This window comes from Lactuca sativa, chromosome 4 (assembly GCF_002870075.4).
Source record: "Lactuca sativa cultivar Salinas chromosome 4, Lsat_Salinas_v11, whole genome shotgun sequence".
Lineage (NCBI taxonomy): Eukaryota > Viridiplantae > Streptophyta > Magnoliopsida > Asterales > Asteraceae > Lactuca > Lactuca sativa.
The window spans coordinates 270486181-270503910 of NC_056626.2; the positions used below are offsets into that span (position 1 = coordinate 270486181).

Genomic DNA, 17730 nt, shown 5'->3' on the forward strand with positions numbered 1-17730 from the left:
GGGAACGGTTCTAAAGTTAACATTAAATTCTATTTTTTTTTATCGACCCTTTGTGTAAGATTCATCTTACACAGAGTTAATTCATAGGTAATTTAGTAATTAATATAAGTTTTAATAGAAATTCGTTTTCAAAAGTAATTAATTTTTTTTTCTGTTTTTACCTTCAACTCGCCGAGTGCACTCGTGCCGACTCGGCGAGTACATCGTTGATTCACAGTTTTAATTGTTATTTATTTTTTGTTCTTTTTACGCGCTTTATGTTTTGTTTATAGTTGTTTCATGACCTGAGGATCTGATACACCTTTGGTCCCTCCTCTTGAAGACCCGAAATCCGCACTAAGGAGGAACAAAGGCAAAACTGTTGGAGAATCAGCTTCTTCAAAGAACTCGCCACTCAAGAACCTCAAGTCCATTTTTAGCAAGAAGAGGAGCAGCAGATCAGGAGCATCCAGTGCCTCTGTGACAATCGAAGACCCAATTAAAGAAGACGTCGAGTACGAGACCGAGGAAGAAGAAGAACCCACATACGAGAACGAATCCGATTTTGAAGACGATTTAGCTATCACTATGGCTAATATCGATGAAGTCCCCATGGGGGAATGGAAAAAAAGGATGCGCGATGACACTGGCCCGGGACTTGTGCAGCCCGCAATTCCCGCTACCGCTACTTTCGAGCTAAAGTGTCATATTCTTGCTCAACTCAAGGAGATTCCTTTTTATGGGAAAGACCATGAAGACGCCTACAAGCACTTGGACGAAGTGAATGATGTGGCTGACTACTTCAATGTACGAAATGTTCCACGTGAGACCCAGCTTCTTCGCATGCTTCTAGTCACGTTCAAGGGTGCTGCAAAGGATTGGCTAAAGTCACTTCCTCCCGGATCGGTCACCACATGGGCCAAGATGAAAGAAGAGTTCATAGACCACTTTTGCCCGCCCTCCAAAATAGCCAAGCTAAAGAAAGCCATTGCCAACTTCAAGCAACAACCCGGGGAATCTCTTTATGAAGCTTGGGAAAGGTACAAAGGTCTTCTTAGAAATTGCCCACACCATGAACTCAATAGCCAACAAGAGGTCTCCATCTTCTATGATTGAGTCAATGTCACTACAAGGCAATTGCTCGATTCACAAGGCCCACTCATGAAGAAGCCGCCCCCAGTAATCAAGGAGTTAATTGAAGAATTCTCTAAGCATTCTAGAGTATACCACAATCCAAGAAATGAAGTAAGTCGGGGGGTAGTGAACTCGGCAAATGATAGCATGGCGGTGGTGATAGCTAAGCTCGATAGTCTAGATAGAAGGATGACAAAAATGGATCAAACAATCCATGCTATTCGAGTTGGATGTGAGAATTGTAGAAGGCCCCATCTCACAAAAGATTGTGACTTGGATGAAAATGGAAACAAGAAAGCTCAAGTGTTTTACTCAAGCGGCGATCGATACGACAAGAATTGGCGGAAACCGAAGAAGGAATGGCTCCCATACGAAGAATACAAGAAGGCTAAGGAGGAGAGATACAAGCAGAAGGAGAGGGGATTTTATCAAAAGGAAGAACCGGTAATGGAGAAGAAAGCCGATTTAGAAGAATTGTTCACTAGATTCATAGCCGCATCCAAAAAGAGACACAATGATCACGATGTTGCAATACACGAGACCAGAAATATGCTAAGGAATCAGCAGTCATCCATTCTCAACATTGAGAAACAGTTGGGACAACTTGCACATCAAGTGAACAAAAGAAGACCGAGTCAACTTCCAAGTAACATCGAAGATAATCCAAGAATGGAGAATGTGAGTATTGTGACTTCTAGCTATGAAGAAATTTTCACACATGCACAGAGGATCTCCAATAGGAAGACAGAAAAGGTAGCAGAGTCGGCTCCAGCTAAGCCCGACCAGACTCGCCGAGTCCCTCTAATGGACTCGACGAGTCCATGCGTTAATGAAAAAATGGTCATTCCCTTAAAGCCATATAATCCCCCTTTGCCATTCCCAATCAGAGCCATGCCTGGTGAAAAGGTTAAAGCTTATAGAGCTTTTATGGAGCATTTTAGATCCCCACAAGTCAACGTGCCATTTGTAGAAACAATGCTTCAACCGCCCAAGTATTTTAACTTACTAAAGGGTCTCTTTGCTACTAGGAAAGATTTAGCTAAAGTTGCGGAAATAATATTGAGTGAGTTACACAAAAAGAAGGGGGATCCGGGGAGTATCATAATTCCGTGCCAATTTGGAAATGCACTTGTCACTCAAGCGTTGACCGACTCGGGTGCAAGCATCAACCTGATGCCTTTCTTTTTCTTTAAGAAGCTGAATTTACCGGAGCCAAGGCCGGTAAACATGAAGATCCATTTGGCAGACAAGACAACAATTCATCCAAGAGGCGTTTGTAAGGATCTTCTCATTAAAGTCGACAAGTTCATATTTCTAGTAGACTTTCTGGTGCTTGATATGGAAGAAGACCCCGAAATTCCGATTATTTTGGGGAGGTCATTTTTGAAAACCACATGTGCACTAATTGATGTATGTGAGTCTACACTAACGTTGAGGGTAGGAGATGAGTCAACAGTATTTAGAGCTTTACCAGAGGTCAAGCAAGAAGAGGAAGGAAAAGAAGAGATCTCATTTATCGATTTGGATGATGAGATACTACAAAAAGAACTTGCACTTTTGCAAGAAGAAGATCCAAGCAAGTTTTTGCTACCTTCTGGAGGTAATGGATATTTTGACAAAGACTTGGAGGAGATAGAGAAGCTACTGGAAGGAGCTGACTCAGAAAATACAGTAGAAATGGTGAAATGCGATCCGACTCACCGAGTCACTTTCCTAGACTCGACGAGTCCAGTCGAAATTACCAACAACTTAGACGACTTAGATCTGCTTGTTGCTAGTTCTCTGCATGTGCTGGACATGGATGTTTTTCCTCATTCTTTAGAAGAACAAATAGCAGAAGGAGAAATGGATACTGAAGTTCAACACGTTCATATAGCATGTCTTGATGCAATTTCGCTTGAAGATGAGGTAAGCACTGAAAAAGAGGAGAAGGCAAGGGATAGGAGAGTTGATACTGGTCACCCATTCATTACCAAACCTAGAGCACGAGCTTTCACAAAATATGAAGTAATTAAGTTTGAGGAAAAGAACATGCAAGAGAAGGTGCAAAAGAATGGGGTGAAGAAGAAAAAGAGGAGAAGGGAATTTCAAGCAGTTGAGGATGATGCTGTAAGAAAGAAGAGAGAGGAATTAAAACGAGCTTACAAGAAGAAAATTCACACTTACAAGACAAAGTACAAACCACAAAAGGTTAGGCGTGCGTTCCCGATGTTGGAAGATGACGACACGTAGATGGGAAGGAGTCCAGCTAACGACTCCTTAAAAAGAAGCGCTTGGCGGGAGGCAACCCGTTGTTTATAGTTTGCTTTCTTCTATCTTTTCAGTTTTGTTTGATTTTCGTTTTTAGGATTTTAATCTTCCAAATCGTCGGATATGTCTGCTTGAGAGTGCGTATGGACTAAGTGTGGGGTGGAATAAATTTTCTTTCTAAATAAATGGAAAAATTATATAATTTTTGAATTATTTGAAAGAGACTCGCCGAGTCCAACCATGACTTGACGAGTCCATTCAGATTTCAGATAAGGATAGAATCGCGACCAGACTCGCCGAGTCTGCCTCTGACTCGACGAGTCTGTTTTATTTACAGAAAAAAAAAATTATTTTACAACCGGTAACTAGGGTTTTTAACCCTAATGAAATCAGTTTTTCCCCCTTCACTCGCCGTACGCCTCCACTTTTGTTCTCTCTCAAGCATTCATCAACTTCTTCATCTTTTCTTCAAAATTGACAATTTCCATCACAAAAGGTACTTAATTTCTTTCTAAATTCTGTTAAAGGCATGATTTTTAGATGATCTAGGGTAGCAATTTCATAGAATACCTGATTTTGAGTTATAGTAAAATTTTAGGGTTTTGCTTTTACATCAATTATGTTGTTTTGGATGATTATTCTTGCCCTAATACATTTTAGACATGTCCCTGGACAAAACCCTTGAAGGAATTTTGAGATTTCGTGGTTGAATTTTGACGGACTCGTCGACTGACTCGCACAGTTCATGCGACTCGCCGAGTCCAATCGGGGACCCAGGTGTGATCTATTTTGATGATTTTATGTGTTTTCTGGGTTTTGTGTTCTTTGTTTTGCAGGGGCAATGTTCAACAGAGGTCAAAGTTCCAGTGGACGCCAAGGAGATTTTCCTTGGTTGAATTTTCCTCAAATTGAATCAGCTTCAACCATGAAGAGATGGAAGAAGAAGTTAGTTGAAGTCAGAAAGAAAGAGATTTACATACCCGACAGGATTGATTGGGATTGGTTGCGAAGTGTGCGGTATGAAGAGGAGTTGTCTCCTTATCTTTTAAAGGAGTTAACTTACGAGGGGGAGACGATGGTTTGCGATGGGTGAAGCCGGGTCTTTAGAATTCAAGAGTCGGTATACCGGGAACTTTGCCTAGAATTTTTGTCCACGATATCTTTTCATGGAGGAGATGATTGCTATCACCCGACGAGTTTCAGTTTTTGCCTTGGGGGCGAGTTTCATCAGTGCTTCGTTGTTGATCTTGCTTGTTGGTTGGGAATCTATGACCGGCCATTGGTCTCGACTGTTATTTTTGGCGCCTTTATGGAACGCTCTCACAAGGTGTTCCCCGATGGTGTTACAAGTACGGGTTGGTGGAACACGATCACCAATAAGTTGTACATTCCAAAGTCGGCACAAGAGGGAAGTATTCGGTCGCCCACGCACCGTCTCATTCATCGCCTTATCTCCACCACCATCAACCAACGGAAGGATGACGACAAGGTTTCTAACCTTGATGTCTTTTACCTATGGAGCATTATCACACTAGACAATTTTTGCAACATTCCGTGGTGTTTGGCTTCCTATTTGGCGGAGGGTGCGGTCAAGGATCGCAAGACCTCAAAAATTAATGGTAGCATGTTTGTCACCCGGTTAGCCAACTCGTTTGGGTTGATGACCCGTGGTGCATGGAATTTGATGAAAGTGATTCCTACCCCTCCATTTAATCCCATTCTTTTTCGGAGGGCTATGATTATTGAGGACTATGGTGGTGGTTATTATGTTATCCCGCATGATGATCCGGTGGTTGGTCCCGAGGCGCCGGGAAGGAGGGTTCGGTCGAGGCGAGAGCGAGACGTGGAGGAGGAACCGCCAGTGATTCCGGTAGACAATGATGAAGTACCAATGGATTGGTACAATGTTGAGATGAGGCGGTTGCAAGATCAAATGGCGCGGGGTATCAACTTTAGCAATGAATCAAATATCCGACTTTTTGACCACTTCCATATTCCGCATATCGATGGTGGTAACTTTCCATACATTCCATCTTGGGATGAGGTGATCAATGCAAGGAGGAGTGGCGCTAATGGAAGTGGAGCTGCACATGATGATGTTGATGAGGAGGAGGATTAGTTTATTTATGTTTTGTTGAACAATTTTTATTTTGTTTTTGTTTTTGTTTGGGTTTGGTGTGTTGAAATTTAAGACTTTTATTTTATGCTTGATGTTTAATTGCCTTGATGATTTTCAAATTTTGGGTTAGAATGCTTGCATAAAAGGGTTTAGAGTTTGAGAGAGAAAGAGAGTTATAAAGAGTGGAAAAGAGTCAAGAAAGCGCGGAGTCTAGAGTTGCGGTGTCGAGTCCGGTCCTTAGGTACATGAGCGAATGAGTCTAGAATTTGTGAGAAGTTTTGAAGATTTATCAGAAGCTGGAACAAATGCAGAATGCGATTTTTTTTCACCCAGCGGTCTACTCGCCGAGTGCATTTAACTGAATCGACGAGTCGCCTTGTATTTTCACACTTTCGAAGCTTTCTGCGGATGGATTCGGAGGGATGCATAAAATGAGCATAGTTCGGGGTGAGTGGGCGAATGTTTTATGAGGATTGTGAGTATCTAGAGTATGAAGGGTTATTAGGAAAATTTTAGACACAAATGTATGTGTTGTGGTCTGGACATAATGGCTGGGTTAGATTGGAGTTGTCATATGTGATTCTAATGTGTTAAAATTCAGTTTTGCTTGGGGGCAAGCAAAAGTCAACTGTGGGGTATTTTGATATGTGCATATTTAGTTCATATTAAGTAAAGATTTTTTTTATCATTTATTAGCTAAATTATTGCATTTCATGGACAAAAGGTACTTAAAAGTGTTTGAATTATGTTTTCAGTCCAAAAGTGAAGCTCGGAAGCAAAAGGAAGCAGGAGAAGCGGTTGAGAGCTCGGGAATTGAACAAAGAAGAAAAACACCAAAAACAACACCGACTCGGTGAGTAGGGTCGTCTACTCGGCGAGTCCAAGCGAATATTCGAGAAGATAAAGACTCGAAGATCCAGAGACTTGTCGCATACGGGGATTGAGAGATGGACTCAGCGACTCGTCACCTGACTCGACGAGTCGTTTCAAAAATATAAAGATAACTTCTCAGATCGACAAGAGAGAATTCTGGAACCATTCTGGAGAGGTTAGCTGCGATTGAAGAGCCAGAAAAACCCTAGAGGACGAAGATACAAGCTAGAATTCAATTACGAAGGAGATTTAAGGCAATTTTCATCATTCTACTTAATCTTTTGTTTTCCATTATGGCTCAACACTTAGAATTTGTTTGTTTTCTGTTATTTACCTTAATTATGAGCTAAAACTCTTAAACTTCTGTTCGGGGATACAAAATTGATACTATGGTTTGATTATTGGTAGGATTAATTTAATGTTGGTGATTTTTGTTATTTTAGCTTGCTAAAGAACCTTGTGTGTGAATGATAATTAATTTTCTGTTAATAGGAAGGTAGTAAAATAGTATGAACATCTTTTGATTATCAACCTCATATGTTTACGTGACCACTTCATCATATGTCTAGGATTAATGAACATGAAACTAGAATTAATAAGAAAGTTAAGTAAATTCATGTGTGAGCTTGTTTGATGACCATCAACAAGAAATTAACTAAAGGACCAAATTAGTTAATTATTGCAAGTCTAAATTAACCCGAATAATTAATCTAGTGAATTTAATTAAGTTAGACAACTGATCACTGTTTGAGTTAATTATTTCACTAAGGGTTAGTGTAGTGAACGCGAAGCTAATCATTAGAGTCGGTAGCCAACAAAAGAATTAATCCATTGCACTATTACCATGAAATCAACCATAGGAACAATTGAGTTGAACTCAACAGAAGTTCCTTCCCGTTATTGAATCTAGTTAGTTCTTTGCTTTCCAAGTTTTTAGCTTAAGTGATAGTTAGTAAGTTTATGGTCTTGTAAACCTAGAGAAAACCTCTACTTATGAATTAATTTAGATAAAATTAATTTTTAGTTTTAATTTACAGTTCCCTATGTTCGATACCCTATTTATTTAGCTTTACCACAATTGATAGGTCCACTGCCTTTATGTGTTCATTTTATAATTAAAAGTAGGTTTAAAACTATTTGAGTTTTACACACATCATCGGCATGTATCCTGCTACCGACTCTAGTAAAACGACGATGTAAGACGCCGTAAGAAATGGCATTTGGCACCCGTAGACTTGCAAGTCCCACTGTAGTGAGCAACAAGGTGTAGGATAGTCAATCCAGTATAGATCTATACACAAACTCATACGCTCCCCAATTAAGGAGATTTTGGATACAAAAATGGCCATGGCAGGAAGTGTCATGCCCCGTTTAGTGGTTCACATAACTGCATGAATGTATATGGAATGAATGTGCTAGTTGTATTGTATGTTCTATCTCTGTCTAGCCTGTATGTACTATAATGTTCTGCGTGTACTAGCTGTATTGTGTATTCTCTCTCTATCTAGCATGTATAGTAATGTAATGTGTATACTAGCTGTATTGTGTGCTCTCTCTATCTAGCAAGTATTGACTCATGAATGAACTGACTCTTTGTATGATTCTTTGTTCTAGTAATAGTGTTAGTAACTTCCTAAACTATGTCTATCATAGTTTACTAGTAATATAACTTGTACGTATGAACATCAACGTATACCCTTGCTACCCAAGGGTATTGAATTGACGGATAGAACTTTTATGTCTATATATGTATACATAATATATATAACTAATATTTAGACGACCTTCGGACAGATAACCGATGCCCTAAAGCCACATCCCAACGAGGAAAAGGAGATAAACCGAGCTATCCTTCCTAAGTCCTTTAAACATTACTTATGTAACTATACATCCATAGGCATGCATTTGAAAATATAAAAGTATAAAAAAAGTTTAAGTAAAAGTATTTGACAATAGAAGAGTTTGTAAAATAGTTTGAAGCAAAACAATTTGATAATACAATTTAAAAAGTAAGAAAACCACTTGTTTGGTAGTTATTAATCACATGTGATTGAGATAATAACTATAATTATTCAACTTGTATTCCCACCATAAAAGCATTTAAAAACGTTTAAAAGGTCAATTTAAGGGGTATGAACTCACCTGTAGTGAGTGGTACGGATGAACTGATAAAACAGGATTGCTAGGTGTCAAGTGAAGACTTGAGCACACACAAGGACCCTAATTAACATATAATACCACATATATGTATCCAATTAGTCTCTAAACAACTAATTAACAAAGCTAAGTCACCCTAGGACATGCTAAACACCTTATATAAGTGTTATTAGTCCCAAAGATTGCATCTAAGTGTTGTAGGATATTGCTATTGAGTTTAGGGTTCAAGGAAACCCCCTTTAATGAGTTTACGGTTTTGTGACCATCACTCATTGAGTATAAGGTTTTGTGACTATCACTCATTGAGTTTACGGTCGTAAACTTATACTCCTATGACCATGTTTTGTTTTGAAGCCCTACAAGTCCTTTAGAAGCATTTCTACATGATGGTTAAGCCTTTGGAAGAGATTAGGGCACCATTTCCCTCGTTTGAGGAGTTTACGGCCCTAAGACCATTTCTTTTTGGTTTTACTACCATAAACCCTTATGGAATATGGTATTTTGGCGTTTTCAAGTCCTAAACATATTAAGGAATGAGTCTAGACTAGTTTCCAAAGCTTGTGAAGGGACTAGGGTCACTTTGGCCCCTAAATTAGGGTTTACGGCCCAAGGTGTTCTTGGACCGTAAAAACCTTTGATATTGGGTTTCAATGGTGTTTTCTTGATGTAAAGAAGTGTATCAAGCCTTAACATACTCTAGGATAGAAATACTTACAATATAGAAGCTTAAAAAGGTCCAAAAGTCCAAGAACACTAGTGTGTGTTCTTGGTGTTCTTGGTGAAACTTGAAGAATCAACCTTTTGGAAAGATTTCATGGATAGAAGTGTGTTAAATCACTAGAATAGGTGATATACTAACTTGAAAGGGCTAGAAACAGTTACCAGATGAAGATCTTGAAGAATTCTTTGGATGATACGTGAGAGAGTTTGAGATTTGGATCTTGAAAGTTGAAAAAATTGTAAAAATAACTAAGTGTCACCTTTATACCACTTCCCTTTAGGGTTTACGGCCGTAAACTCCTTGTTTAGGCCGTAAACTCTAAACTTTGATGTGTCGGGACTTTATTGTTGCACAATAAACCCTAGGGCATCCTCTCTCCTGATATCTCCAAAGTTGTTAATCCTAAAATATTCAAACTTATTCCGAAAAGCCTGAAAGTTTCCAGAAACTGGGCTGACTTCTATTGAATGGAAATGTTGTACAGAATAGAAATTTCGGGTTGTCACAGTTAACCCCATCTATTTGTGTTTTTCAGGCCTTGAGTTCGGGGAAGATGATTGGCAGTGCTAAAGTCCGTGATGAACTCTACCACTGTGAAGCCGAGAATTCAAGAAATCGTCAAGCTTCATCTTCTTTTAATGTTTCAAATCAAAATAATGTGATGATATGGCATTATAGATTAGGTCACCCAAATTTTCATTATCTCAAGAAATTGTTTCCGCATTTATTTAATAAAGATCCTATCTCTTTTAAATGTGAAGTGTGTCAATTGTCTAAACATGTCAGACATTCTTACTCTCCTCTTCCATATAAACCCTCTCATCTATTTTACTTAATTCATAGCGATGTTTGGGGTCCTTCAAGAGTTAAAAACGTGTCTGGTGCAAGATGGTTTGTCACGTGCATTGACGATCATACCCGTATCACTTGGGTTTTTCTAATGAAAGACAAATCTGAGGTCGGTACAATTTTTCAGCAGTTCCATCGAATGATTCGAAATCAGTTTGCCACAAAAATTCAAGTCTTCAAATCTGATAATGCGAAGGAATACTTTCACTCTGAATTAGGAAATTACTTGACTCAACAAGGAATTGTCCATATCACCTCATGTGTTGATACCCCACAACAAAATGGTGTTGATGAGAGACAGAATTGACACCTTCTCTAGGTAACTCGATCATTACTTTTTTCAAGTTCTGTACCTAATTATCTATGGGGAGAAGCAGCATTAACTGTTGCATACTTAATCAATCGAATGCCCTCTCGGGTGATTGGTTTCAAACCCCACACCAAATTCTTAGGTCCAATTTCCCTCATATTCGAACCCTGTCTGAAATACCACTTAAAATATTTGGGTGTACCTCCTTTGTTATCATCAGCCTAATCATAGCAAACTCGAGCCTAGATCTGTAAAATGTGTTTTCTTAGGGTATTCCCCAAATCAGCGATGGTATAAATGTTATTCTCCATCCACCAAAAAACTGTATCATTCCATGGGTGTTACCTTTTTTGAAGACGAACCCTATTATTCCAAAACCAATATTTAGGGGAGAGATCAATAGAATATCAGTTTTTGGTTTATCCAAATCAAAACCCCTGTGAGTTAAATCAACATCTAAACTCTAGAATACCTGTTCCTGTCGAGTCTCCAAGACTGATTAATAATGCTACTGTCGAGTCTCCAAGACCGATTCATAATTCTACTGAACCACAATATGCAACCAAAGATGCTCAAGAAAACCTTATTGTATATACGAGGCGCCCAAGAGAACCAAAAGAACATGTGGTAGAGCAAGTCACGAATGCAGCAAACAATCATGAATCTTTTCCCGGTACACAAGGTAACTCACAGTCTAAAAACTCTTGTTCAGATATTAATTCTAATAATTCTGATTTGGAAATACCTATAGCTTTACGAAAGGGAAAAAGGAGTTGTACTGCACACCCAATAAGTAACTTTGTTTCATACGATAAACTATCAAACAAGTACAAGTCTTTTGCCCTTTCACTCTCTGAAGTGCAGGCTCCCAGAACAATTCAGGAGGCAACATCAAAAAGAGAATGGGCTGATGCAGTTAACGAAGAAATCAATGCTCTTCAAGAAACCGAAACGTGGGAATACACAAGTCTCCCACCAGGAAAAAGAATTGTTGGGTGTAAATGGGTGTCCGTTGTAAAATAAAATTCTGATGGAAGTATAAACAAATACAAGGCCAGGCTGGTCACCAAAGGTTTCACACAATCTTACGGTATCGATTATGCAGAGACATTTGCAACTGTGGCAAAATTGAACTCCCTCCGAGTGTTACTTGTTGGGTTTTGAGCATTCTAACACTCCTATGATGTACATGCAACCCTATAAACCTTGGATCTATGTTTTCTTTATTATACATGCAAATATTAAATATTCCAAGGTTTCATCCTAACTAGCATATTATGAAGCACCTATACTACAAAGTTCTAGTTAGATGACATACCTTTTGATGTAGCTTGATGTCTTCAAGCTTTAAGAGCTTAGCCCTAGTAGTGTGGAAGCCTCAAGTTGAATCACAAATCATTAAAACACCTTGGATGAACTTGAGAGAATATGTATGCACACTAAAATCGGCCCACTCTTATGTCCTCACACACTAGTACCATTTCTTGTGCCTAAGACCTCTTTATATAGTATGGAGGATTAGGGTTACATTCATGTAAACCCTAATATCCATGACCTTTCATTTCATAGGATCCATGGGTTAAAACTCCATGGACTATCCATGATAGCTTAGCCCAACCTAAATGAACTTGGCCATTCCATATATATATAAGAGTCCATATTTAATTAGTTCATTTTGATCACTAATTATGTAACGACCAAAATTTCAAAACAATTAAAACTTTTCAAAAACCACCCATTTTAATAACGTTGTTACAAAAAGGTTTTCAATACATTATTTAACAAAGTATTTTTCCCAGGTTCAAATCATAAAACACCAACGCGGGGAACGGTACGATCACGCCTTTGCCTTGCCACAGACTCCTGAGAACCTGAAAACATAAAACCACAACTTTAAGCCCGAAAGCTTAGTGAGATACCCCCAAACATACCAACCACAAATACGCCCTTCCAGGCCACGACCTTCCGGTCCAAAACATATCGCCTTCCGGCCCATAACATATTGCCTACCGGCCCATAACACATCGCCTTCCGGCCCATAACATAACAGCATACATAACATAACAGAACATAGAACAACCATGCATACCGGGTCACATTCCAGACCAAGCAACTATACACATAACATATAACCATATAACAGTTCGCAGTCAACAATTGATCAGCAGATCACATAACATATCATTACCCTAACCAAGATACCGGCCTAACCGGTCACTAGCATAAGATCACCCTAAGAATCAGTCAACATACTAATTACACACATACGCCTTTCCAGGCCATGACCTTCCGGTCCACATCGCAATGCCTTCCAGCCCACAACATGTAATGCCTTCCGGCCCACAACATATAATGCCTTCCGGCCCATAACGTAATGCCTTCCGGCCCATATTCCGCACTATCATAACAACAGACACTACCCGGATTTCCATCCGATAAAGGGTCGGCCTTGGTGCCTTAAACCTTATTGATATAGTGAGGATAACTCACCTCGAAACTGCCGACTGAACAGATAACTCAAGCTGCTCCGATCACTGATACGATCTCCACCTCTGGACAGCCACCAATGCACTGAACTCAAACAATAATCAATAATTACCAAAATGCCCCTGGAAACCACTGGTTAACCCTTGGTCTAAGACAAGGTCAAAGTCAACCCCTGACTGACCCTACTCGCCGAGTCAACCCGATGACTCGCCGAGTTCCCATACTCAGAACTTCACTCAATTCGCGACCTAACTCGCCGAGTCACCCCGAGACTCGCCGAGTCCCACAACTTCTGAGTCCTCTCGCACACAACTCACCGAGTCACCCCTTGACTCACTGATTCTCGACTCAACCAGAGAATATAGAAACTCTTCGACAAGACTCGCCGAGTCCAAGAACAGACTCGCCGGGTCTATGGCTATCTTCAACCTACTCGCCGAGTTGTTCATACAACTCGCCGAGTTCCAGGTCATCTTCATCCGACTCGCCGAGTTGTTCTTCTAACTCGCCGAGTCCCAGCTCATCTTCAAGCAACCCGTCGAGTACACCCATGTGACTCACCGAGTACCACCGGTCTGAATCTATACAGAAGCACTCCAGGCCATGCAATTGCTCCAAAACATAGATCTAGCCTCCTACAACTCATCCATCACGTAAAGTGGCAAACTTTACGTGAATCCATCGAGATCTAGGCTATTTGCACATTGGGCTAGGGTTTGGGACATGTAAGCTTCACTAAACACTCCAACACAGGGACTTTCATGCTCTCTGATTCTTCTCCATTCCAGATCTGAGGTAGCAACCTTAGATCTAACCTCTAGACTTCCAATTACATCCATAGGCAAGTTCCCACAAACCCCAAAATGAAGAAACAACATAACAATAGCCCAAGAACGAGATATTACCTCCAATGGATGCCCAAACTGCAATGTAATTCGAATCCAAGCAAAGCCCCTTGCTCCAAGCCTTCGATCTCTCAAAATTCCTTCAATAATCATCTCCTTCAAGCTCCCAATTGAGATATGATCACTCACACACGAAGACTAAGGGTTTCTGGACTTGGAGATGAATAAAGAGGCTGAGAGTGGGCTGTTATGTTCTTTATATAGGGCTTAACCTTGGGAATTAGGGTTTTCTCCACTCAGCGCCTACTCGTCGAGTCCTCCTTACCGACTCGCCGAGTCGGCTACTTAACACACGACCCAGTCGTGACTCTACTCGCCGAGTCCATCCATGGACTCGCCGAGTCACTCTTCCACAACTTACTCTTTTAGCCCTTCAACTCTATTCTTGATATTTCGGGATGTTACAATTCTCCCCCACTTATATTAGGCTTCGCCCTCGAAGCCTATAGCAACTCAATTCCAAGGATACTCCCACAACGCTCCACCTGGCCTTAACCGGACCAGGTCCCTCAAGGCGTACTTATCGAAACTCGAACACACTTTCCCCTCCTTCATGGTGCCTTGACCACCGTCTCGAACCGGGCACCGACTGTACCCTCTGATAATCACACTTAACAACCGATAATTACCTATGACGCATCACTGCCCCAAATCCCAACAATCACTCGACCCATAAGGGCTAGAAAACCATGAACCATCGGATCCCAGATCCGAATCCCACTCTATCCATTCCGTGATGACGGAAAGACCCATTCTCAATCTCAGAGCAACTCCCACGAGTTCTCCCCTTGCAACCGCATACACATGCTGAACTAGCTCTAACACCCTCAGGTTGGGAAAACCTGATACACTGATAATACCCTCAAACATTCCCCAGGATGAACCGCTAATATACACCCCATACCCTGATCAGAATCACACTGAGAGTTCATGACTCTCTCTCTCCCTGCATCCCTTCCGAGCCTCTTGGCTCTACACTTGCGGATTTCCCTCCGCGACCTCAGCAGACATTCCAAACCGGATGAGCTTCTAATCCACTGCCGCAAACACGCTGCTCAATAACCATACTCGAATTGCTTTAATCATAACTCTGCTCTGCCGCTTTCACTTCCGTGACCTTGCACTCCCTCTCGGAGTTACACACCTCTTACCTCTCTCTCTTCCTTTACCAAGGAATCCACCCGGCCACAATGTCACCCCGACAAATGCCACGGTGCTCGCCCGACGCTACACCACCCTTAGCGTGTCCTCTATCCATCCAACACACTTACTCTAACTCTCCTCGCAGGGACTCTCAAGCCCATGCACTACCTCAACTAAACAAGATCACTACCCGGGGCCAGACCTTCCAATGCAATCACACTGCAACATACACAATCTGCAATCTCAAACTGATCCAACAATACCAGCAAAGTCTCCAGCATGACTGGACCGACTCATATAACACATATTAGCCACTCGAGGCTATATCTCTGTGGGTCCGTACACCCAAACTCTGTGAACCCTCGGGTTCTAACTCTGGGAACCTTTCGGTTCCAACTCTATAAACATGCACAGCATAAATCCCATAGAATTAATGCAGTACAACACATCACGTACATAAAGCATACAAATACTCTGATCCCATGACCTCGGTTACCTACTCAAACTTGATCCCGGCCTGCTTCCAGGCCTCCACAATCAAATGCCCTAGGTCTGTATCCCGCCCCGCATGCCCGACACTCGCTCCTATCAGCCTATACTCTGGGCTGATAGAACACTGCTGAATCCCAACAGCTAAGCACCCTCAAATACTCCTCGATCTCCCGGAGAATTCTCCAATTCTCCCCCACTTAAAGCACTGAATAACAACCACCGGTCGCCATTAACGACCTTCCAGAACAACCCCGCACAAAGAGAACACTTAAACACTAACTGCTTCCCACAAGCATTAGCAACCCTCAGCAAAACACATCTCCTCACTGATCAATCCGCTCAAAAAGAATCCGATCTCCAAATTTCCCTTCCACGAATGTAGATGCTACCCGCCATTCAACCCAATGCCGCATCTCCACTAATAACCCTCACAAACGATAACCAACGAAATCCCCAAAACAAAAACCCATAACCAAAACCACAACCCGCAAAATGACAAATACCGCATCGAAAACCACACAAAGATACCAGCACAAAACACCAAACTATAACCATACCAAACCCTCAGGGAACAACGGATACCAAGACGAAAACCCAAAACATGAATCCATAACCATGCCAAACTCGCAAAATGACGAATACCGCATCGAATCCACACAAAGATACCAGCACAAACAATACACCGCAATAATCGCAAGATAACAAGACATCAAGAAAGAAACATACCCACAGCTGCATCCGGCACTGCTCTGACCTCCTCTGCCGCAAGCTGATAAGCGCGACCCTGAGCCCCTAGGGGCTCCGCTCCACCCTGACCTTCACCTGAAATCCTCAATGTGGCTAGTGCTGGAGTCTGCACCGGTCCTGCAGAAAGCTGTGGACAGTTGCCCCGCAAATGCCCAACCTGACGACAATGATAACAAATCCTCAAATCCCGAATCGGCATTGACTGCCGACAATCCCGCGCATAGTGCCCCTCCTTTCCGCACTTGCGGCATGCACCACCGGACCAACAAACTCCGGTGTGACCCCTCTCACACTTCCCACAAGTGTGGCCACTCCGATCCCCCACTCTAACATCAACGGTCCTGGACCGTTTCGGCGCCGACTGCGACTGCATCAGAGCCTGCCTCAGCTCACGCAACTGCAACTCAACCTCTAACTCACGCCGCCTGGCAGCCTCCTGCAACTCCAACAAGGTCTCGCACCTCCGCGCAGACAAGAACTGTCTGATATCCCCCTTGAGCATACTCAGATATCGGGACATCTGGGCCTTCTCCGAAGCGAACACAGGGCAAAACATCGCCCTCTCAGTGAAGATCCTGGTGATCTCAATCACCGGCTCCGAATCCTGCTTCAGCTCAAGGAACTCCTGAGCCAATCTCTCCCTCTCAACCTGCGGAACATAACGAGTGATGAACATCCCTCGGAACTGATCCCATGATACCGCAGCCCTCTGCGCATCTGAATATGACCCCGTGGTCAATCTCCACCAATTCTTTGCCCCGAGCCTCAACAGGTTCAGAGCACACCTCACCCTCTGATCAGCAGGGCATAAACACATGAAGAAACACCCCTCCACATCTGATAACCATCTCATAGCAACAATCGGGTCCTGAACTCCATCGAATGTGGGAGGCTTCGTATAATAGAAGTCCCGATACTGAAAACCCCGACTAGCTCCTCCCCCTGCCGCTACTACAGCCGCTGTAGCCGCCGCGGCAGCTGTCTCTGCGAGAGCCGCATAGCGCTCATCAAAATACTCAACATGGCGGTCTTGATCGACCCAAACAGTTCCGGCAACTCAGCCCGGAACAATGCAGCAACCTCATCATGCAGGATCTCGCGAATCCTCGCATCCAACTCGCTCGTGCTCATCTGATCGATAACCTCAGACGGCACCGATCCACCCGGAACTCTCTCTCCAGCTCCCGATCCTGATCCGGATCCACTCTCATCATGCCTCGGAATCTCCATACTGGAAAACACCATACCAAATCTCAGACTCATCCCACAAACCTGGGATCCAACTCTCTCAACCCAACCCTAGAGATCATGGTTTCCCTGATACGCGTATGGGTCCTGTGCTTTCAGTAGTACGGACCCATACTACCTTCCACACCTACCCATATTTGTATGAAGTACTACCACAATACCCTAGAGAACATGCATAACAACTATCAACCCTCACCACTAGAGGAACACTGAGAATCTCCCAAATGGGACCCTAGGCTACAGGCATCACAAATCAGGCAACATTATCATGAAATCCTGAAGATCCCTAGCCTAACTCTAGCATGCTGTTCTATCA

At 42.2% G+C, this 17730-nt stretch overlaps 1 non-coding gene across 1 annotated transcript; it reads right to left on the reverse strand.

Moving 5' to 3' along the window:
* Positions 1–951: 951 nt before the first annotated feature.
* Positions 952–1058, reverse strand: LOC111892711 (small nucleolar RNA R71). The gene has a single exon (XR_002850638.1). It is a non-coding gene; the product is annotated as a small nucleolar RNA R71 (small nucleolar RNA).
* Positions 1059–17730: the final 16672 nt, after the last annotated feature.